Source organism: Aquarana catesbeiana, linkage group LG04 (assembly GCF_042186555.1).
Source record: "Aquarana catesbeiana isolate 2022-GZ linkage group LG04, ASM4218655v1, whole genome shotgun sequence".
NCBI classification, from domain to species: domain Eukaryota; kingdom Metazoa; phylum Chordata; class Amphibia; order Anura; family Ranidae; genus Aquarana; species Aquarana catesbeiana.
The window spans coordinates 256,485,449-256,510,952 of NC_133327.1; the positions used below are offsets into that span (position 1 = coordinate 256,485,449).

Genomic DNA, 25,504 nt, shown 5'->3' on the forward strand with positions numbered 1-25,504 from the left:
AGTCAGAAGGTTTTTTTATCTTAATGCATTCTATGCATTAAGATAAAAAACCTTCTGTGCGCAGCAGCCTCCCCAGCACCCCCTAATACTAACCTGAGCCCCCTCTCTATCCAGCGATGTTGTAGGAGTGTCTTGGTTGCCCAGGACTCCCCTCCTCATTGGCTGAGACAGCAGCCCAGCACCATTGGCTCCTGCTGCTGTCAATCAAAGCCAGTCAGTCAATGAGGAGAGAAAGGAGACAGGCCGGGCCACAGCTCCATGTCTGAATGGGCACAGGGAGCTGCGGCTTGGCACGGGTGCCCCCCCATAGCAAGCTGCTTGCTGTGGGGGTACTCAACAGGAGGGAGGGGCCAGGAGCACCAAAGAGGGATCCGAGAAGAGGAGGATGTTGGCTGCTCTGTACAAAACCATTACACAAAGCAGGTAAGTATAACATGTTTGTTATGTTTACCTAAAAAAAAACTTTAAAAACTTAAAAAACAAGACTTTAGTATCATTTTAACATGTATTAGAGTGCCCTATTCTGGAAAAAGGAGCAACAGGGACACCTTTGGACTGCAGTGGGAAGGGGAGTGGTAGATGTACTAGCAGATTTAGATACACTAAAAAAAACTGATGCCAAATCTTTCTAAGCAGTTAAAGGCAACAGTTTTGTTCCTTTCTGGATAAATGTTTTACATAAATGTATAAAAGCTTTTACTAAACTTACTAAAGTTCCACTTTAATGGTTAGATCACCAGGTGAAAATAAAGGAAAGAAAGCTTAAAAAGGAAAATCAATGCAGCCATTACATCTAAGAACTGGTAAGCTGCAATATAACCGGGAGATTTATTAAAACTGCTGCACACAGAATTTGGTGCAGCTGTGCATAGTACCCAATCTGCTTCTAACTTCAGCTTGTTCAATTAAGCTTTGACAATAAGGGCTGGTTCACACTAGTGCGATGCCAGTCATTGCATGTGATTCGCACCGCATTGCTGTGCAGATCACATGTGATGTCTGTGCGATGTGAATTTGCATCGCATTCGGACCAAACTCGTGCAAAACCCTTTTTTTTTTGTCCACCCCCCATGCGATCCGATTCTGCAAATCGCGCTGCTTTTGAAAACTGATTGCGGGATGACGTTAACTTAACATACACAACACAATCAGTTCGCATGAACAAGTTGCAATTTTGATGCGGTGCGAATTTGCATCTAGTGTGAACTGGCCCTAAAACCTGAAAGCTGATTGGTTACTATGCGAAGCTGCCCCAAATTGTGTGTGCACCAGTTTTAGGAAATCTCCCCCAATGTGTGCTTTTGGGTGTAATATCACTTCACTGACCCTGTAATCTATTTTTATTTAACTTTAACCACTTCCGGACCAGCCGCCGCAGTTTTACTGCGGCAGGTTGGCTCCCCTACACGAAATCACGTTATTGTAGATGATCTCGCGGGGCTCGGATAGCAGGCGCACCCACTGCATAGTGGGGGTGCCCATGCTCGTGGCCGCCGGTCGCGATGACCGCCGGCCACGAGGGATCGTGACCTGGAGACACAGAACGGGGACGAGTGTGTGTAAACACACTTCCCTATTCTGTTCTGACAGGAGTGACAGATCGTGTGTTCCTATTAGCTAGGAACCATGATATGTCACTTCCTGCAGTTAGTCCCTCCACCTTCAGTTAGAATCACCTCCCAGGGAACACAGTTAACACCTTCACCGCCCCCTAGTGTTAACCCCTTTACTGCCAGTGATATTTTTACAGTAATCAATGCATTTTTAATTGCACTGATCGCTGTATTAATGCCAGTGGTTCCAAAAATGTGTCAAAATTGTCCGATGTGTCCACCATAATGTCGCAGTCACAATAAAAATCGCAGATCGCTGCCATTACTAGTAAAAAAAATAAAAATAATAAAAATGCTATAAATCTATCCCCTATTTTGTAGACTCTAAAACTTTTGTGCAAACCAATCAATTTACGCTTATTGCAATTTTTTTACCAAAAATATGTAGAAGAATACATATCGGCCTAAACTGAGGAAAAAAAAAATTTTTATATATATTTTTGGAGATATTTATTATATCAAAAAGTAAAAAATATTGCGTTTTTTTCAAAATTGTCGCTCTTTTTTTGTTTATAGTGCAAAAAATAAAAACCACAGAGGTGATCAAATACCACCAAAAGAAAGCTCTATTTATGGGAATTAAAGGATGTCAATTTTGTTTGGGTGGAACGCCGCACAACCACGCAATTGTCAGTTAAACGCAGTGCCAAATCGCAAAAAGTGCTCTGGTTAGGAAGGGGGTAAATTCTTCCGGGACTGAAGTGGTTAATCTTTCTTCTATGGTAGTTGCGGCCCACTGCGCTGCTCTATGCATGCTACATTTCCCATAGCCCTTACTCTACAGTCTGTCTCGGGAGCGAGCAAGAGAGTGTGGTTACATTGTTACACACAGTGGGACCATGGAGAACGAATGTAGCCACTCTTTAACAGGAAGTCAGATCACAGGAGCAGAAAAAAAAGGAATTTGGAGGAGGCTGAGAGCAATAGAAGGTACATACTGTACCTGAATAGAATCTCCCTTTTTTAAACCAGAGTTTAGCATTACTTTAAGTGCAATAACATAGCTCCCAACTGTCCCTGATTTCAAAGGGACTGTCCCTGATTTGGAACAATATCCTTCTGTCCCTCTTTCCTCCTCATTTGTCCCTCAATTTGGTCTGATCTATATAGTTGTAAATAAAATGCATTATTTATCTTTTAAAAAGTGTTTTTATATATGTATATATATATATATATATATATATATATATATATATATATATATATATATATAAAGGAATAATATGGGTAAAAAAGCACTTGTGGGTTTAACCAATCTTTTTTTTGTACAATTCTCCTTTAAGGGGTGTGTGGCAGGGGGTATGTCCTATGCCTATGTACTTTTGCTAAAAGGTGTCCCTCATTCCCATTTCAGAAAGTTGGGGGGTATGCAATAACCTATAGCATCTTGTGCTGGTCTACTCCAGCAGAGTGAATTCTGATTGGACGCTGTGGGTTACTGCACTTGCGGATGTGAACTCACTATTGAATAGGGTCATATGTGTGTAATATACCTAAAATAAAAGAAACATTTTCTTTAAAAAAACGCAGTTTGTTTTCTGTTTACATTTTTCCAAACATGAAGTCAAATGTAATGACAATTCACGTTACTGCTTATTTACTAACTCCATAGATTATCATTAACTGCAATTTAATGGTCAGTACTCAAACAAGCAGCAATCAGTCAAATCAACAATCATGTCCTGGTAAAATGAGTTTAGAAATCAACTTACTAAATGCATGCTTGATTTAGTGCAAGCAATAACAGAATGTTTCAGAATACAGAGGTGTTGCTTTTCTTTTTTTTTTTCCAAATTCTTTATTTATACAGTATAAGAGAATAAAGCATCCATCAGAGCACAGTACAATAAAAGGTGCATTGTCTCCCCTTATATAAAGACGATCCAAAACAACATGGTAATATAATGTAAAGCAAGATTGCGGAAATGCAAAGTAATATAACATCACTAAAACCCATATTAATTTCTCACTTCCAAAACTGAGGCGGTAATTATGAACAATATGCAGAGATTGCACAGGCGGACACTTTGGATATTTAGAGAAAAAAAACGAAGGCACAGAAGCAGAGGGTCACCCAAGGGTGCCAAAACAGAAAGAGATAAAATGGGAGGGGGGAGAGAAAGAAACAAAAACAAAATGGGGGGGCAGGGTGATGGGGTGTGTGTGTGCAACAGAAAGAAGGACAGGAGGACCTCAATTCCCTGAGCAGCTCTCCAAGAGGGACTTCCCTTCATCCGCATATACGAACATGTTCCAGTATGCCCATGTTTTCGTATATTGTTCTCTTCTATTTTGGGTATAAAAAGGGGGGAGATTTGGGACTTTAAATGAGGCACAATAATGTGCCTCCATCCCGATATATCGGTACACATAAAGAGGGAAGTTGGGACTTTAAATGAAGCGCTTGGGTAGTGGAGGGGAGATAGACCATAGTAGAAATGCATTAAGAAATGTTTATTGATTATAAGGAGTACCAAACAATAAAAGAGTAATCATTTCATATACAGTAAACAATTCATTAATATATGCATAGGTAATGTAGCATAGCATAAATGTAGTAAAAATTGTATATACGTGTAGCAGCACAGGGTCCAATATAAATACAGCAGTAATAAGGCGTAGTATTGCTAGCGATAACAAGCCTGATACCAACACATGCACCCACATGATAAATATGCATTTCTTGAATAAGGAAAGAATTGATGTAATAGAGGAAAACGGATGGTAACAATGGTTCCATGTAGGATGTAGCTGGGGCATCATAAATGTAAAGCTCGACGCGTTTCGTGGGTATGTTCCCACTCATCAGGAGCTGATGCGATTGGGTTTCCTAAAGGATATATATATAAGAGTATAGTGAACCATAGAGTTCATATAAGGTAAAAATCAATATTCGATATCTATAGCTGTTTATACCAAACGGACTCACCGACTCAAGCAAAGTGCAGTGTGCTTTGGTGGGAGCAGGGTGGGCCAGGGCCATAGCCTCTCCACGGGAGCTGAGGCGGCATAAATGTAGATGCGACATCGGGCAGGAAGAAGGAGATAGAATGGAGTAGAGAGTGTCCACAAGTGAAAATGTATTGTTGTAAGAACAGGCAATTCTGGGAACAAAACAATATGTTTCATTAAGTGTATATCTAATTAATAATGATATTAAGTAAGTAATAAAAATAGATAATGTACCCAGGGAGTTCCAAAAGTGGTGATAATGTGAATAGAGAGTGTGTGTATATAGAGATCTGTGTTTATAAGTGAAGGCATAAGAGTGGGGGTAGAAGTGACCAAAGGAAGTGAAGGCGTGAGAGCAAAGAGTGTGGGAGAAATTAGAAAAGAATAGTGACAGATAAGTGAGAATAAGATAAGACCACCATAGAAATAAACACATATACCAAGAGAGAACCAAAAAACAAAGCAGGAGGGGAAGGAGAGGAAAAGGGGACATAGAACCTACCCAGATGGGTGGTAGGTACCAGGTCTTCCAGTGTATTGATACTTCTTACCTTATTAAGAGTGTTGCTTTTCTGACCACATGACCTAGGCCTATTATAGTTCTTTGGAAATTTTAAGGCTTTCCGTGAACACACTGGACATCAGGAAAAAAGTTCAGGGATACTTGCTCGGAATGCAAGCAGTCTGCTTTCATTACTGGGTGCATACTACCTTAAACGTAAGTAACGCTAGGTGCACCATCTAGCTGCAGCAGCTGTCAGTCTGTCTTAGGCTGGATTCACACCTATGCAGTTTTAGTGCTGTTTGCATTTTGCAGATTTGCACTACAGTCCATTTAACATGGTTTCCTATGGAACACATTCTGTAGTGCAAATCTGCAAAATGCAAAAAGCACTAAAAATGCATAGGTGTGAATCCAGCCTTAGGCTCCATTCACACTAGCGTGTTTTTTGATGCATTTTGCATTTTGCAGAAATGCATGGGAATTTTTTAACATGGGTTCCTATGGAACATGTTCACATCAATGCTTTTTTGTATCTCTGCGTTTTTGGAAAGGGTCGGGGACTTTTTTTCATGCAAAAAGCAGCGTTTTGCATGTAATGGATTTCAATGGACAAGCATCAAAAACGCAAGTGCACCGTTTTTGCAGCGTTTTTGCAGCGTTTTTGGTGCGTTTTTGGTGCGTTTTTGCCGTTTTTTTTAATTTTTTTTTATTTATTTTTTTTGTAACTTTTTTTTAAGACTGTAAAAAAAAATGAAAAAAAAAAAAAAAAACCGCAAAACGCAAATCGCGGCAAAAACGCCGCAAAAACGCCGCAAAAACGCTACAAAAACGCTGCTCAAAAACGTGCCAAGCATGAAAAAAAAACCTCCAAAAACGCTCAAAAGCAACATGCATAGGTGTGAATCGAGCCTTAGGCTCGATTCACACCTATGCAGTTTTAGCGCTTTTTGCATTTTGCAGATTTGCACTACAGTCCATTTAATATGGTTTGCTATGGAACACGATCTGTAGTGCAAATCTGCAAAATGCAAAAAGCACTAAAAATGCATAGGTGTGAATCCAGCCTAAGGCCCCATTCACACTAGCGCGTTTTTTGATGCATTTTGCATTTTGCAGAAATGCACGGGAATTTTTTAACATGGGTTCCTATGGAACATGTTCACATCAATGCTTTTTTGTATCTCCGCGTTTTTGGAAAGGGTCGGGGACTTTTTCTCATGCAAAATGCAGCGTTTTGCATGTAATGGTTTTCAATGGACAAGCATCAAAAACGCAAGTGCACCTTTTTTGCAGCGTTTTTGATGCGTTTTTGGTGCGTTTTTGGTGCGTTTTTGCCGTTTTTTTTTTTTTTTTTTTTATTTTTTTTTTTTTTGTAATTTTTTTGTAAGACTGTAAAAAAAAATGAAAAAAAAAAAAAAAAACGCAAAACGCAAATCGCGGCAAAAACGCGGCAAAAACGCCGCTAAAACGCGGCAAAAACGCGGCTCAAAAACGCGGCAAGCATGAAAAAAAACCTCCAAAAACGCTCAAAAGCAACATGCATAGGTGTGAATCCAGCCTTGGGCTGGATTCACACCTATGCATGTTGCTTTTGAGCGTTTTTGGAGGTTTTTTTTTCATGCTTGGCACGTTTTTGAGCAGCGTTTTTGTAGCGTTTTTGCTGCGTTTTTGCTGCGTTTTTGCCGCGATTTTCGTTTTGCGTTTTTTTTTTTTTTTTTTTTCATTTTTTTTTACAGTCTTAAAAAAAAATTACAAAAAAATAAATAAAAAAAAAAACAAAAAAAAAAACCGGCAAAAACGCACCAAAAACGCACCAAAAACGCTGCAAAAACGCTGCAAAAACTGTGTACTTGCGTTTTTGATGCTTGTCCATTGAAATCCATTACATGCAAAACGCTGCTTTTTGCATGAAAAAAAGTCCCCGACCCTTTCCAAAAACGCAGAGATACAAAAAAGCATTGATGTGAACATGTTCCATAGGAACCCATGTTAAAAAATTCCCATGCATTTCTGCAAAATGCAAAATGCATCAAAAAACACGCTAGTGTGAATGGAGCCTTAAGCCTGTTTGCCAAAAGGCTTCAGCTTGTATAAGAGCAGTGTGAACAGCAAGCTTTTACAAATCATTTGCAGAGCTTTCAGCAAGCTTTGTTAAATTGTATGTTACCCCAACACTTCATACTCCTGATATGTGCCTGTTGCACCGTGTAAGGCTCGATTCACACCTATGCATGTTGCTTTTGAGCGTTTTTGGAGGTTTTTTTTCATGCTTGGCACGTTTTTGAGCAGCGTTTTTGTAGCGTTTTTGCGGCGTTTTTGCGGCGTTTTTGCCGTGATTTGCGTTTTGCGTTTTGCGTTTTTTTTTTTTCATTTTTTTTTACAGTCTTAAAAAAAAATTACAAAAAAAAAACCGGCAAAAACGCACCAAAAACGTACCAAAAACGCTGCAAAAACGCTGCAAAAACGGTGCACTTGCGTTTTTGATGCTTGTCCATTGAAATCCATTACATGCAAAACGCTGCTTTTTGCATGAAAAAAAGTCCCCGACCCTTTCCAAAAACGCAGAGATACAAAAAAGCATTGATGTGAACATGTTCCATAGGAACCCATGTTAAAAAATTCCCATGCATTTCTGCAAAATGCAAAATGCATCAAAAAACGCGCTAGTGTGAATGGAGCCTAACAGTATGAAAAACTATCATGTTCTCTTTGTATTGCATCTTTTGTGTGAAATGCCTGGTGTTCCTTCCAGTCCCTCTGCTTTCCTATTAAAAACTGGCCACACTAAGCAGGAGAACACACCGTGGTCAGTTCTCTAGGCATGCTTGGAAAGCAGCCTGCTCTCCTCCAATGATCAGACTTGTCCTGACATGCCCCCCCCCCCCAACACAGCCATTTACTGGGAAGCTCAGTGTGCTGTTACTTCTCCCCCTCTCCCTCAGCTCTTATGCAGCTGAGTACAGAGGGAATGTGATCACTTACTGTATATATAAAAAAAGGCATTTATAAAAGTTTTTTCATATCTTTACACAAATGTTTGCCTTGCATTTCTAGTTTAAACTGAATGGGTTGTTTTACAGTGTGGTCATTTGCAATCATTTTAAAGCTTTCAAAGTACCATTCAACTCCAGTTTGTAAATGTTGAACACAGATCCTAATGGGAGTGGTGAATGCCATTTTAAACAAGGTATTAATAGGTTTCAGCACTATTTGAAGCTTGTTTAAAGCCTGCTAGCAGCTTGTTTAAAATGATAATCAGCACCCCTATTAGAATCTGTGTATAACATTTCCAAACAAGCTGAAGGGTACTTTAACCACTTCCCGCCTGCCCTATAGCGGATTGACGTCCAGGAAGTGGTTCCGTTATCCTGACTGGGTGTCATATGACGTCCGGCAGGATAACATGCCGCAGCGAGCTCGCGGGGGGGCACATCGCGGCGATCGGTGGAGCGGTGTGTCAGCCTGACACACCGCTCCACCGATCTTGGTAAAGAGCCTCCGGCGGAGGCTCTTTACCACGTGATCAGCCGTGTCCAATCACGGCTGATCACGCTGTCAATAGGAAGAGCCATTGATCGGCTTTTCCTCACTCGCGTCTGACAGATGCGAATAGAGGAGAACCGATCGGCGGTTCTCCTGATAGGGGGGGTCTGCGCTGATTGTTTATCAGCGCAGCCCCCCCTCAGATCACCACACTGGACCACCAGGGATCGCCACTAGGACCACCAGGAAAGGGGCAACATGTGGATGGCCAGGTATGTAGCCCATGTGCCCAATCTATGCCAATCAGTGCCCACAAATGGGCACTGATTGGCACCATTATGTTTTAGTTATGCCCAGCAATGCCACCAATACATTTTATCAGTGCCACCAATCAGTGTCATCCGTACCACCTGTCATTGCCCATCGATGCCACCTGTCAGTGCCCATCTGTGCCCATCTGTGCCCATCAGTGCCCATCAGTGCCCACCTATCAGTGCCCATTAGTGGCACCTATCAGTGCCACCCATAAGTACCCATCAGTGCCACCTATATGTACCAATCAATGCCACCTACGAGTCCCCATCAGTGCCGCCTATGAGTGCCCATCGGTGCCACCTATGAATGCCCATCAGTGCCGCATACCAGTGCCACCTATCAGTGCCCATCAGTCCCACCTATCAGTGCCCATCAGTGCCGCCTATCAGTGCCCATCAGTGCCCATCAGTGCCACCTCATCAGTGCCACCTCGTTGGTGCCACCTCATCGGTGCCCATCAGTGCCGCCATATCAGTGCCCGTCAGTGCAGCCATATCAGTGCCCGTCATTGAAGAAGAAAACGTACTTATTTACAAAAAATTTTAACAGAAACAAAGAAAAACTTGTTTTTTTTTGAAATTTTCGGTCTTTTTTTATTTGTTGCGCAAAAGATAAAAACCGCAGAGGTGATCAAATACCACCAAAAGAAAGCTCTATTTGTGGGAACAAAATGATAAAAAATTTGTTTGGGTACAGTGTAGCATAACCGCGCAATTGTCATTCAAAGTGTGACAGCGCTGAAAGCTGAAAATTGGTCTGGGCGGGAAGGTGTCTAAGTGCCTGGTATTGAAGTGGTTAAAGGCTTATGACGCGTACACACGATCGGACATTCCGACAACAAAATCCTGGATTTATTTACGATGGATGTTGGCTCAAACTTGTCTTGCATACCCACAGTCACGCAAATGTTGTCAGAAATTCCAAACGTCAAGAACGAGGTGACGTACAACACGTATGAGGAGCCAAGTAAAATGAAGTTCAATAGCCAGTGCGGCTCTTCTGCTTGATTCCGAGCATGCATGGAATTTTGTGCGTCGGAATTGTGTACACACGCTCGGAATTTACGACAACGGATTTTGTAGTCGGAAAATTTGGGAACCAGCTCTCAAATTTTTGTTGTCGGAAATTCCGACAAATAATGTCCGATGGAGCCTACACACGGTCGGAATTTCCGACAACAAGCTCCTATCGAACATTTGTTGTCGGAATGTCCGATCGTGTGTACGGGGCATAAGAGAAAGCTGCTCAAAGCTTGCACACTGTTTCATAAAAGCTTCACACTGCTCTTATATAAGCTACAGCCCATGTGAAACAGGCCTCAGAGTTTGACAGGCTGTTGGCAGCAGGGCTGGACACTATACCTGTGCCATTTGCCCACAGCTAAATACCAGAGCCTAATGCTCCACCACTAACCACTAACCCTAATGTTCTTTTTAGCTGTAAAGGAGCATTCTTCCCACTGACGAAAACTGTATGGGGCAGTCCTTCCACTAACCAATACTTTAGGTGACAGTTCTCCCACTGACTAACATTGCAAGGAGCATTATGACCACCAACATAAGGAGCATTCTTCCCACTGACCAATACTGTAAGGGGCAGTTCTGCCACTGACTAACACTGTAAGGAGCATTCTTCCCACTGACCCATACTATAAGGGGCATTTCTCCCACTGACCAATACTGTATGGGAAAATCCTTCCACTAACCAATACTGTGAGAGACAGTTCTTTCATTGACTAATATTTCAAGGAGCATTCTGACCACCAACATAAGTGTCCCACTGACTAACACTGTAAGGAACATTCTTCCCTCTGACCCATAAGGAGCATTTCTGCACACCAATGTAAGAAGCATGCTTTCCACTGATCAATAATGTAAAGGGGCCTGCTTTTCTTTTCTATAGTTATGATTATTTATTCATGTCATTATTATTATTGCTGGAAATAATTGTGTCATATAGGGCAGCTCTGGGTTTCAAATATGTAAGTGCTTGCTCTATTATTTGATCTTATATCTACAACTGCCAGCTCACAATATTGTGCCTTTACAGTAGGTATAGTTATAGATATTATTAGCAGGGGTTGTCTGAGACCAGAAAGTTATTTAAGGTTCCTCCATGCTAAAATAGTTGAGAAAGGCTGCTTTAGATACACAACGGACACCATGGGCAGTATAAGCACATCTACTATACAGTAGTACTTGTTACTGCACTACAACACTAAAAGTTTGTAGGGGAAATCAGTCACTGTTTGGAGGTCCTGCAGGGGTACACTAAATTTGTTATGGAGAGGACCCAAGGACAGAGCTCTCCTCCACCGATGCACACACTGATATTCAGTACAAAGAACAAATTCCAAAGAATATGCCTAAACATTCATAGGGCACAAAACTGGTGCAAAATATGGACATAGGTTGCATTTGTAGGCCTTAAGAATAAGCAAAGTGAGACACTGCAACTATTAAGGGCTTGAAGAGAACAATGCATCTCTGAGTTTTCAGATTTTACTATATAACCTGGCCAGGAATCATCCTAGAAAAAGGCCATGTACATAACTGAAGGGGATCCAAGCATTTTTGGCAGAACCTTTAGTTTATGTCCATCACTGCAATGATAATGACCAAATCAGATGTATAGTTATTTGCCATCTATATCTAGAATGTACATTATAAATACTATTTAGTGCATTGGCACTTCTGAGCCAGTGCTTGGGGAAGCACGGTATGGGGAGTTGGGCAGTACCAAGCCTCAACATTTACAAACTATGATAATATGTTCCCCTATGTTGTTTCCCTTATCTGGTTGCCTCTGGACATTTGTAGCTAAACTTTTTCTTAATTAATAGTTGTGGAAGTGTTTGAAGGGGATGATAAGAAGAGTCATAAGACTCACTACATTTCCACAAACATAAAACCATCTCTTCCTTTTGTTTGCTGATCTGTACCATACTTCCTCCAACAGTACAATCTACCATTAGTACTAAAATAATCATGAGGCAAACGGGCAGAGCTTGTAGAAAAAGTTTCACCTTTCAGGTGTGTCAAGGACAGCATAGTGTCTATGTAGAGTCCTGAGAAGGAATCATAAGTCTTAGCTAATGACAACCTTGGAGCAATGGGCTGACGATTAAAGGTGATGTGGGTAAACAGAAAACTGTATGTTATGACAAGTTGATAAGGGTATCTTTAATTTTTTTTTTTTTTAATCGTTATCTCACATCACTATTTTATCTCAATTTAGTACTAACATTTCAAAACCTTTGTATATTCAAAAATCATATAAATTACCGTTTCATATAAAGGTATTATTTTTATACATTGGGTGTCTGATGACAGCATGATAAAAATGGCACCGGGGTGTCTGTTCAGTTTAAAAACATACGTATGCAGCCACCGAGAGTGTTTGTATTCATGCCACAAAGTCATGGCTGGGCTGTTGGACCTTTCAACTTGCCAACTCATGTTTGTGGGCAGCTATATAATTTTTTTTTATAACAGATCATCTACAGATACTCTTGGGTTCATGCATGTTTTATTACTAAATAAAGAACTTGTTTGCATGCCTGTTGCTGTGAGGAATGAAACCAAACCCACATACTGGTTTTAAAGTAAAAATGATGGTCTTTTGTTAAACACAACATGTATGAACATATCCTAATTTCCTGTGACTATGATCTGTGAATAACTTAAGTGAAACTAATAGAATGACTTCACAAGTTCAATATATAAAGCTTGACTCAACAAGAGTGAGACTCTGAGACTTCTGGCCTTGTGGTATTTTGATGATATAGCACCACTGTCTGTAATTCTGTTGTCTGATTCCAATCATTTGCATTCTAGTATCAACTGTCCCTGATTTCGAGGGACTGTCCCTCTTTCCTCCTCATTTGTCCCTCATTTTGGTCTGATCTATATAGTTGTATATAAAATGCACTTTTTATCTTTCAAAAAGTGTTTCCCAGTGCTAAACCTTTCATCCATATTCTAAATTGCTGCATTTGTAAATTTCAGAAGCCAGTATAAAGGAATAGTAGTGGTTAAAAAAGCAGCTGTGGTTTAACTAATCATTTTTTTGTGTAATTATCCCTTAAGGGGGTGTGACAGGGGGTGTGTCCTATGCCTACATACGTATGCTAATAGGTGTCCCTCGTTCCCATCTCAAAAAGTTGGGAGGTATTGGGAGGTATGGTATCAATCAAGCATGGCTGGAGCTAAGGCCATGATTAGACTTTTTGCTCTGCTACCACTTTACAGTAAGTGGCTCATTACATTCAAAATCTTCTACAAGTGTCACTTATCACTGGAGAGATCTTTTAATTGGCGATTGAAAATCCATAACTTAGAATGTTTAACCTCCTACAATTCTTCTGCTTAACATATTTCAGCTTATAATGATGAAAGATGCTGGTTCCTGCAAGAGCTTTACAGAACTTTGCCATGCATATAAAAGTAATAATTATCCCTTTATGAGAAAAAGGTTATTATGTGAAAGGTGCTATAATCGAGGTATTCTTGCCATTGATTTTCCAGAAAAGGCAATGCGAGACCATTTTTTTTCCTCCGGGATTAAAATTCTATGAGGATTATGCATGAAAAGTTGTGCTAGCAAGAAAATTGTTGCTCATAACAACCAATCAGAATGGTTCTAACCATTATAACATTGCAGAAATGACTGGTGGAAGCTGAATAATGGATATGTGTAATAAGAAAGTGGTATAACACTTGGCAAAAGAGTTGGTTCCGATTAGGAATGAAACACCCACGTAAATAGGCACCACATCCCTGAGAAGATATAAATGGCAGGCAGGAGGGAGGAAAGGGATTTTGACGGTGCAAATAGACAAACAGATATTCTAAAAAAGCTAATTTTAATTTAACATTTCAGGTTAAAAAACATATATAGATAATACATGGATTCACATTGTATACAGTTTTTATACAGTTACAGTGGTCAAACAAAATTTTGAGTGTATTTAATTTTTGGGAGATGATACAGTTGCAAGCATACTAGCCCGACATGTTTCGCTTTGTCGCTTTATCAAGGGATATGCAAGCCAAAGGAGATGATATCATCCAACACTCATATAGTTCTATAATAGAAAACAAAAGTATAAACAAACAGAAATATAACTACCTAAAGATATTTAAAGGTAAAACAGACAAAAAGTGTATGTTGTTATTAGACCAATCAAAAAGCGCAATGTCCCCTCCAGTACAGCACAAAAGGGTGCTTACCCCCACTGTGGCCCAGCCTTGGTCAGTCACCGCCAAACCATCCACTAGCACCGAACAAACTGATTGGCCACTTATAGTGCAATCACAGGGGACAGGAAGGTGAAACTGTGAATAAGGCAAAGAATATATATATATATATATATATATATATATATATATATATATATATATATGTACGAACTTGCAAAATTGTTATGTAGGATAAAGTAAGATAAAAGATAAAGTATGGCGTATAAATTCATGGCTTAAGATGACAAGGTAAAGAGGTTTAGGCATTATACCAAGAGAAGGGGGGAAGGGAAGAAAAACAAGACCCAAAAAAAAGGGGAGAATAAAAAAAAAAAAAAAAACACAAAAAAAACAAAACAAAAGACAATGGCCATTAGAAAGGGTTGTTGGGTACTTACTTTAGACTATTTAAACAAACCCTGAAGATGGATACAGATCTTCAAAAGATTTTGTTGGTAATGCAGGAGAATATTCAAGTTGCTAGTGAATAAGATAGAATTTATATATATATATATGTAAGAATTAAGGTTCAAGATATAGGTAAGAAAAATTCAAAATATTATATAAATAAAGAAAAAATGTTAAAGTGTAGCCTAAAAAATTGAAAAATATAGTAAGATCGAAAGACCACTCCGACTACACTTCCCAGGGTGCACTCCCGACTCCCTGCACATGCGCTTTGGCGCTCTCCTTGTCCACATCGCGCCGGTGACGTCACACGCCAGTGCGATGGGGGACAGCATAAAGCCGGCTTATCTGACAGTGTTCAGCTGCCAGAGCCGGAAGGTGGATCTTGTCTCATGCAGTGCGAGTGACGGGTAGGTCTCACCACACACTACATTATCCTTATCTTTATATATCTAATCCTGACATTCAGCTCTGCATGCATTATCCAGCAACATATTGGCTTCCTACTTTGAGGAAATAGAAGGCAAAATCTGAAGGCTTCACTAGTTGGCTGCCTCTTTTGAACTTGATGAGTCCCTCAATATTCGTTTAGCGTAACTGGATAATGCATTTTTTCGATCTTACTTTATTTTTCAATTTTTTAGGCTACACTTTAACATTTTTTCTTTATTTATTTATATATATTTTTTTTTGAATTTTTCTTACCTATATCTTGAACCTTAATTCTTACATATATATGTATATAAATTCTATCTTATTCACTAGCAACTTGAATATTCTCCTGCATTACCAACAAAATCTTTTGAAGATCTGTATCCATCTTCACGGTTTGTTTAAATAGTCTAAAGTAAGTACCCAACAACCCTTTCTAATTGCCATTGTCTTTTGTTTTTTTTTTGTTTTGTTTTTTTTGTTTTTGTTTTTTTTTATTTTCCCCTTTTTTTTGGGTCTTGTTTTTCTTCCCTTCCCCCCTTCTCTTGGTATAATGCCTAAACCTCTATACCTTGTCATCTTAAGCCATGCATTTATACGCCATACTTTATCTTTTATCTTACTTTATCCTACATAACAATTTTGCAAGTTCGTACATATATATATATATATATATATATATATATATATATATATATATATATATATATTCTTTGCCTTATTCACAGTTTCACCTTCCTGTCCCCTGTGATTGCACTATAAGTGGCCAATCAGTTTGTTCGGTGCTAGTGGATGGTTTGGCCGCGGCTGACCAAGGCTGGGCCACAGTGGGGGTAAGCACCCTTTTGTGCTGTACTGGAGGGGACATTGCGCTTTTTGATTGGTCTAATAACAACATACACTTTTTGTCTGTTTTACCTTTAAATATCTTTAGGTAGTTATATTTCTGTTTGTTTAAACTTTTGTTTTCTATTATAGAACTATATGAGTGTTGGATGATATCATCTCCTTTGGCTTGCATATCCCTTGATAAAGCGACAAAGCGAAACATGTCGGGCTAGTATGCTTGCAACTGTATCATCTCCCAAAAATTAAATACACTCAAAATTTTGTTTGACCACTGTAACTGTATAAAAACTGTATACAATGTGAATCCATGTATTATCTATATATGTTTTTTAACCTGAAATGTTAAATTAAAATTAGCTTTTTTAGAATATCTGTTTGTCTATTTGCACCTGCAAAATCCCTTTCCTCCCCCCTACTTGCCTGGTATAACACTTATCATACATAAGCCCCCCCTTCCCCCCCATAACATTATAAAATATAACCTTTCAATGTCCTCTTATTTCATATTATTTCAAATTCTTGTGACAGTAACCTTAAGCTTCACCTTTTCTTCAAACCAACCACTAAAGCAAATAAGTGGTCTTTCAGATGTTCCTTGTAAACAGAAGCTTTTTGGTTACATTTTGTTACAAATTCTCTGTATAAAAGGATCGAGAACCTTTAGGTCCTAAAAGTGGTGCTGGATGCCAGCGCCTGCACACCCGAGACCAACCTGTCTTAAACCAATGCAGTGCTATAGCACTGTGGATGTGAGTCATTTCTGAGTCATTTCTAAAATGTTGGGTTGAAAATATTTTTATGCAGGAAATTAATAAAAAACTATGAGGTCTAAAGCAACTGAGACAATCATGTACTGAGAACATAATACAGATAAAAGGACATGACAAAATACTTTAACTCTCACTATGTATTTATAATTACAATTCACATAACAAGCAAGGAAAAAAAGGTAAAAACAAAATGCATTGTTTTCAGTTTACTGACCATTGTTTAAGTAATGGCGCGTACACACTACTGGACTTTCCGTCAGAATAGCCTCCGAAGGCCTTTCCGATGGAGTTCCGCTGAAACGGACTTGCCTATACACGATCACACCAAAATCTGATCGTTTAGAACGCGATGACGTACGATGGGACTAGAGAAAGGAAGTTCAATAGCCAGTAGCTGCGCTTGCGTCGTTTTTGGTCCGTCGGAATAGCATACAGACAAGCTTTTTTCCCGATAGGAACTGATTCTGTCAGAAAGATTTGAAACATGTTCTATTTCTAGGTCCATCAGTATTTTAGAAAGAAAAAGTCCGATTAAGCCCACACACGATCGGAATATACGATGGAATGATTCCGCTGGACCTTTTCTGCCGGAAAGTCCGGTCGTGTGTACGCGGCATTAGGCTTTAAATCTGCCATACCCTGGTAGAATTTAGTTTGACAGGTCATACAAAAATTGTTCATCAGAATTTTCTTTCTTGCCATCTTTGAGTCAACTAATTTGATTTGAAAGCTCTTACAATTTCATCCAGATCTACTATTTGAATGGAATCCCAGATGTATTAAACATGCTGCTTCTTCAAATTTTCTCATCACTATGATCAAAAATGAACATAGATTTAGTCCAACTAACCATTAAAAATTGATCGCAAAAATAATTCTGACGGGGTTGTAACCCTCCCTTACTCCATGAAGAAAAAATGCTTTAAGTTCTACTTTAAGGATTTCAACCTATGATTGTCCATGTTGTTTGCTCTGTTTGTCTGTTATTTATCCATGGACTGCACAATATAACAGTTGTGTAAGATGCATTTTTTGATATATGAATTAAGGGTCCTAATGTGAGGTCAACTCTCTGAATAAGGCCGGGTTCACACTGGTACGACACGACAGTCCTACCACTTTGGATTCGACTTTGCCCTGTGACTTGAAGTTCAACATGCGTCTGAATTGAATGAACAGTGATCCGACTTTGATCCCCGACAATACCAGGCACTGTGTCTGGTATGAATCTTTAGGGGGAACTCCATGCAAAATGTTAAAAAAAAATGGCATGGGTTTCCCCTACAAGAGCATACCAGGCCCTTTGATCTGGTATGGATTTTAAAAGGAACCCCCACGCCGAAAAAACGGCCTGGGGTCCCTCCCAAAATCCTTACCAGACCCTTATCCGAGCACACAGCCCGGCAGGTCAGGAAAGGGGGTGGAGACAAGTAAGCGCCCCCCCTCCTGAACCGTACCAGGTCGCATGCCCTCAACATGGGGGTGTGGGTGCTTTAGAGATAGGGGGGCCTGCACCCCCCCACCCCAAAGCACCTTGTCCCTATGTTGATGAGGACAAGGGCCTCTTCCCGACAACCCTGGCCATTGGTTGCCGGGATCTGCTGGCGGGAAGCTTATCGGAGTCTGAAAGCCCCCTTTAAAAAGGGGGTCCCCAGATTCCGACCCCCCCACCCTATGTGAATGAGTATTTGGTACATTGTACTCTTACCCATTCGCCTAAAAAAAAGTGTCACAATTAAAGTAATTTATTAAGGCAGCTCCATCGTCTCTTCTGATCTCTTCTCCCCTGTCCGGCTTTTCTGCCTCCTCTGCTGACGTCTTCTGCCTCTGCCAGTTCTTCTCCCCTCTCCTGGTCTTCTCCGCTCTCTCTCCGGTTCTTCTTCCTCTGTCCACTGTCTTCTGCCTCTGCTGGGTCTTCTCCGCTATCTTCTCGCTCTTCTGCTGGGTCTTCTCCATTGTCTTCTGCCTCTGTTCTTCTTCCGATGTTGACTCAATGCTCTCTCCCGCTCTAATTCTGGGTGCGCAGTGTGCCACTATTTATATTGGCATGGGGTGGGGTCACCGGGTGATGTCATCCAGAGGCCCGGCCCTTATGGCGTCACCGCCTGGGGCATGATGGGGCGGTGATGTCATAAGGGGTGGGCCTCCAGTAAATGTTGGGCTTTTGTCGTACCAGTGTGAACCCGGCCTAAGATACACTTTCCTATCAGTTTGGAGATGGAAGCACATGTATATTTTTATTGGCAGACACTCTGGGACAGGCTTTATTGATATCCTGAGTTTTGTATATTGTTTCATTCTGCTAGATGACCATAATTGTTCTATTATATAAGATACATATGATATATTGATATTTATGCAGGGCCCTGCATTAGGTACTTTCAAATGTGTGTTTTGGTAAAGCAAAAAGCAATACAGTATTTGTTGTAGTATTGTTGATGAGTAGATATGTGAGTAAGACCCACAAGTGTTAAACTGATATTAGACCGGGCTTTATACCAATGAGAATATTTTGATGTCAAATTGAATGTGTTTGACACAGGCCAGGGTCTCTTTTAGTGTATTAATATTGCTCAAGTTAAGAGATCTCTGTTTTTCCTTATGTATCTTTGAGTTTTTCAGTGTGGCCAGGGATTTCATCATAACCAGCATTGTGGCCTAGGTTGGAACGGCTACCAGGGGTGTACACAGCCACTCGTCACTTTTAAGACTGGGTCTGTAAACCTACAAGCAAACTGCTAAAAGATTAGGATGAAAGTTTGCCTTTTCTTTTAGTTCTAGGTACTGATCCAGACTGTCTCTTTCAGCATATCCACTTTGAATTTCTACAGTATGTGATTTACTATGACATCTGGTTCTGTTAGTATGTTAGTAAGGCTTGCCAGTCACTGGGATAAGAGTTAGATGCATAAGGCAGTTGGTCTAGAGAGTAATGAAGTATAATTCCGGCGCTGAATTCGGTACCAGATTGTGTTTTTTTAAGGCATTCATTTCAAAGGAACAGTAGAAAGTGTATTGACAAAAAATATGAGCAGGTTTCTAAATTATTGGTTCTTTTCACATCCATTCTTTTAAAAATGCATACAATTATTTGATATATGAGGGAGCAGGGGATGAGGTAGGCAAAAGTGTTTTCTAATTGCACCCTAGGCAACAATGTACGTTTACCCATTGCAGTGCTTGGGAGACCCCCACTTTCCCTAGCACTGCAGTGGGTAAAGGTACATCTCTGCCTAGGGTTTTCACTGCCCTGGAGTTCAGTTTTAAAGTGTATCTAATCGGAAGAATAATAATTGTTATATATTAAAGCCTACCAGCAAGTAGATGTGGTGGCTGAATTATTTTTTCCAAGCTTTTTTTTTCCTCTTTTTTTTTCACCTGGTGATCCTGCCAGTAATACACTACCTGTCCTAGGATGGCAAATCTTACACACATCTATGAAGGAGCAGTGTTGTCACCTCGTCCTTTTTCTCATTTCTATAGCACAGTGACTCAAAAACTAGGCAAAGTCAAAATGATGTTAGAACTCCTGATATACAGGAATGGTTAGAACCTCTGTCAGGTTATCATTATTGCAATGTATATGCAACCCAGTGACGACTACTCCCCTCATTTATCCTGCTGTTAAAAGGAAAGACATTGAAGCAAAATCTTCCAAAAAGGGACAACAGATAGCAATAAAAACTTTACAAAACGACCTACTTTTCGAAAAACTATCCAGAACTCAAAACGTTATTGGCTGGAGTTTGGTTTCACGCCATTGGATCAGCGTAATTGTAGCTGCTGACTTTTAAATGGGTGGAACTCCGCTGTAATATTGCAAGTGTGACACTGCATATGTTAAATAAAGTATTTAAAAAAGAATAGGCTGCCTATTCAACTGTATCAAGCAGGTCTTGTAGGGTATAATTTTTGATATCTCCATATACTTTAATCTTTTGATTATGAAAAATTTAAACATATCGCATTTTCTGTGTGTGCAGCGGTGTTGGAATGGAAAACGCAGCAATTGACAAGATAAGGCTGAAACTGACTTTCTCCACGAGCAGTTTAAACATACCTCAATATGACAAGCTGCATACAAAGAAGCACAATGCAACGCACAGCAGGTCAAAAGCAGCCTCGGAATTGTCAGGTGTACTGTCCATTGGATTTTGCTGACCTGCATTTGATGTACGGAACGCCTTGTTGTGGTTGGGTTTTTCTCCACTTTACACATTTGTGAATCCCCACAGCTATCAGCAAAAATTAAAAAAGCTTCTCTTTCCTACCAACTTACTGTATATGGGCTGAAGCTAGTTACCAGCTACACAGTCCCCAGGCATTAGCAATAATTGAAGAGTGAAGATCATAATACATATTGGACTATGAAAACAAAAAGAAAAGTGTGCTTATATTGGTCTCTATAAATTAAGCACATGGTATTGACATATGTGTAAGGAGAAAAATTCAAAGATGTGGAACGCACATCAAATGCCCAAACAGGATGTTAGGACCACACTCTATTTCTGGCATATTTATAGGTCTTCTCACCTTCTGACAGGAATGGGAAAATTACTAATTGTATTTTTTATAGAGAAATCCTTTCCTACTGCAAGAATATTCATTTTATTAGGGTTTCTTCCATCCCTTTTGCACTGTTATTCTCTCTCAAATTAAAGTCTACATTTCTTACAGACCAGATGTTAAAATAAATGAGTTGTATATATCGAGCCAAATGTAGCACTCCCCTGGCCCAGAGCAGCATCTGTAAGACCCCCAGGCTCAGAATAGGCTGACAATTACCCCAGGGCTGAGTCTGTGGCTAATAATGGGGGCACTGGGAAACATTGGTCACCAGTCCCTTCAGCAGCTCATAGGGAGGGATGTTGGGGTCTGCAGATACCTACGGCTACAGCTACTACAGACTCCAAATTTGAATCCAGCTTGTACAGAGAAGAGGACCTTTAAGCTGACACCAGTATTGCTGTGAATAGAATCTCCAGCTGGCAAGAAGCATGTATTCTCTCATGCTTCTGTGCATCCTAACAGACCTCTTTCCTTCAGCATGCACCACTGGCAATAAACCTCGTAGTGGTTGACCAGAGGGAACATAAATGTTTAAAAATCCAGCATTACTGTGGCTTCTTACTATAATGCCATAGTTGCCAACAGTCACAGATTGCCCGGGATATTCCCGTAAATCAGACAGATGTTCCATTTAGAGCTTGTCCTGGGCAGAATCCCGAAAATTGGGCTCTGTCACGGACAGCAGAAGTTTGGCACTGAGACAGTTAATCACAGCCAGTAGCGTCACTATGGGGGTGCAGACCGCACCCGGCTAACACCACTAACATAGGTACAGCGATACCATGCGGCCCCCCCGTCAAACTCACGCCCACCATATGGCTCATTTCAGTCTCCAGTTCTGGTCTCGGCTCAGCTGGTGTAGGTGAGATCAGCTGAGGAGGGGCTGGGTGTAGGCTGTGCCTCATGACACCGCTGGACTGCCCCCCCTTCCATGCGGCTTATCTCTGAGTTATTGAAGGATAAGGGTGGCGTGGTGGTGAAAAGAGAGAGAGACCCAGTAGCATGAGGCAGGCACCCCTGCCTGCCACCAGAAAAGCCATAACCGAGGTGAGACCTCCTATAGAAGCTGACTGTCCTGTGCCAAGCCTGACTCCTCAGTGTCACCACACACTGCATGTACTCAGAAACTTCTGTGTGCCTGTCCCCCCACCGTCCTGTCCCAGCGTCTTCCCTCTCAGCAGCCTCTGCTCTGAGCCCCAATACACGTCTTGACTGCCCAGAACAGCCCAGCTCTGATCATAACCCCCGTTCACCAACTCTATTTACCCCCCTTCTCTATCCCTCCATCTCTGCTCACCCCCCTCTTCTCCATCCCCCCTCCTACTCTGTTCACCCCCCTCTTCTCCATCCTCCCCCAATTCCTTTTGCCGCCTCAACCTCCGCAACATCTCTAAACTACGTCCCTTTCTAACCAATGAAACCACAAAGCTCCTGATTCACTCCCTGGTTATCTCTCGCCTTGACTACTGCAACTCACTCCTCATTGGCTTACCTTTAAACAGACTATCCCCCCTTCACTCCATCATGAATGCTGCTGCCAGACTCATCCACCTTACAAACCGCTAAGTGTCTGCTACCCCTCTCTGCCAATCCCTCCATTGGCTACCACTCGCCCAACGAATTAAATTCAAAACACTAACAATAAGTTACAAAGCCATCCACAACTCTGCCCCCAGCTACATCACTAACCTAGTCTCAAAATACCAACCTAATCGCCATCTCCGTTCCTCCCAAGACCTCCTGCTCTCTAGCTCCCTCATCACCTCCTCCCATATCCGCCTCCAGGACTTCTCCCGAGCCTCGCCCATCCTCTGGAATTTCCTACCCCAATCTGTCAGACTGTCTCCAACTTTATTCACTTTTAGGCGATCCCTGAAAACTTTCCTCTTCAGAGAAGCCTATCCTGCCTCCATCTAACAACTGCACTATTTTCTCCATTAGCTCATCCCCCACAGCTATTACCCTTTTGTATCACTTGACCCTCCCTCCTAGATTGTAAGCTCTAATGAGCAGGGCCCTCTGATTCCTCCTGTATTGAATTGTATTGTACTTGTACTGTCTGCCCTAATGTTGTAAAGCGCTGCGTAAACTGTCGGCGCTATATAAATCCTGTATAATAATAATAATAATAATAATAACCCCCCCCCCTTCTCCATCTCCCCAACTCTGCTCACTCCCCTCTTCTCCATACACCCCAAGGGAGACATCTGGAGATCTGTACAGTTCTATGCTTGGGAAGGGGGGCTGGAAGGGAGTTGAGTCTGTACTAAGGTAGGTGGGGGAGGCAAGGAAGGATGGCCTGTTCTATGGGGGGGGGGCTGTATTGAGAACAGTCTATACTGAGGATGAGGGGTGGCAGGGAGGGGTCTGTACTTTGTAGAAAGGGGAGTCTGTACCCCTCTGCAGTGCAGTCTTAAACCCAATTACTCACAGTCACTGCTTTCTGTCACCATCACTAAGGTCCCTTTCACCTGATGTCAATTTTTCAGACAGACCTGATCAAATGGTCCATTCACGAGGTGGGTGTATCAGATCAGTACACCAGAATAGGTAGATATGGGACAGAAGCTTCCTGCGCACTCTGTACATGGAGGAATCCACTTCTGTACCATACACTGTGCCCTCCTGACCTTCCGTATTGTGCCCTATGTGCTTCTGAACCCCTGTACGGTGCCCTCTTGACCCCCCTGTCCTCTGCCCTGCTGATACCCAAGCTACTACCCTGCTGACCCCTGTCCTCTGCCCTGCTAATGCCCACATACTACAGACTTCTGGACACTACCTTACATACTATTTACCTCTGTACACTGTCCTGCATACTACTGACCCCTGTACACTGCCCTACATACTACAGACCCCTGTACACTGCCCTGCATACTACTGACCCCTGTACACTGCCCTGCATCCTATGGTCCTCTGTACACTGCCCTACAAACTACAGACCTCTGTACACTGCCCTACCTACTACTGACCTCTGTACACTGCCCTACCTATTACTGACCTCTGCATACTGCCCTATCTACTACTGACCTCTGTATACTTCCCTACATACTACTGACCTCTGTACACTGCCCTACAAACTACCAACCGCTGTACACTGCCCTACAAACTACTGACTTCTGTACACTGCCCTACCTACATTGCCTATATATTACCACATTCTCCACTATGTACAGTAAGTAATCGCAGACACCACACCCCCTTTAAGCCACATCTAATATTTTGTATAATTTAAACTACGCCCATGCTGTGCGCGACACATTTTTTCACTCCTGCCAAAACACGTCTAAAAATGAATGCCCCACCCCTAATTAAAATACTACTCCTCCTACAGAAAAAAAAGTGTCCCTAAAAATTTTGGGGGAATGTTGGGAACTATGTAATGCCAAAGGTACTGTACCACTGACAGCAGAGAGAAACAACAGATATGGGGAAGACCAAAGGAGTGCAGCACTACAAGTCATCTTGGGCTGTTTACAACCAAACAAACTTTAGATAGTCACCCCTACTTAGGGCAGGGTGGCTACACAAATATCTCAGACATGTTTGGCTTGTAGGCAATTTTTATCCTGTTGAGTATTTTTTTTTTAATAGTATAGTAATTTAAATTAAATAGTAATTTGTTTTTAGGAGTATCTAGCACTTTAAATTGAGTCTATATAATTTGTTAATACTCCATGTTTTAATTAGTTTTAATAACTAGAATATTGCCCATTAAAAAGACTGTGTCTGTTTGCCCATTTAGGGCAATGGTTTGAAATATTTTACTGAATTATTATGCAGTTGTGTTGAAAGATTTGTGACCATAACCAAGCTAGGTTTACAGATAACTTTTTGGTGACAGAAAGCCAATAAGCTAGTTGTACCTAAATTTCTGTCCCTAGACACGGTCCCTATATCAGACTCTGTTGGCAGCCTATTTCCACAAGGCACTTAAGAATAATGATAAATTTGAAAGCAGCTCAGCACCAAGACAATAGAAAACGCAAAAGTGAATGTCGTTCTAAAAGAACATTAGTTACATGACCTGTTATTGAAGTCATCAGTCTAGTAGTTCCTCTCCCAAGCTGTATCTGTACAGTGATACACTTTCAGAAAATAAGTGTGATGAACCTGAAAGTGCACAGACTATAAACAAGGTAACAAAACAACAGATGGTTAGACTGCATAAACTCTTACAAAGTATTCTGCTCTCTTTTGCTTTGTAAAGGCAGCCTGTCAGGACAGCTTTTACCTGTTATGTCTTGTCACAGATGTTCGCTTCAGGACTTGAGGCTACCAATTTCTAGCTTCCAGAAATTATGCAAATTTCATCCAAGGCAGAGCAGACCTATATTTATCACATACAGTAATATCCCGGCAACTCTT

At 41.0% G+C, this 25,504-nt stretch overlaps 1 protein-coding gene across 1 annotated transcript in view; it reads right to left on the reverse strand.

Moving 5' to 3' along the window:
• CLDN16 (claudin 16) overlaps positions 1 to 25,249 on the reverse strand; it is a 104,346-nt gene extending 79,097 nt beyond the window's left edge. Inside the window, exon 1 of the mRNA XM_073629104.1 lies at positions 25,164 to 25,249. The gene's annotated coding sequence lies outside the window, so the exon portion shown is untranslated. The remainder of the gene's footprint in view (positions 1 to 25,163) is intronic.
• Between the last annotated feature and the right edge of the window lie 255 nt (positions 25,250 to 25,504).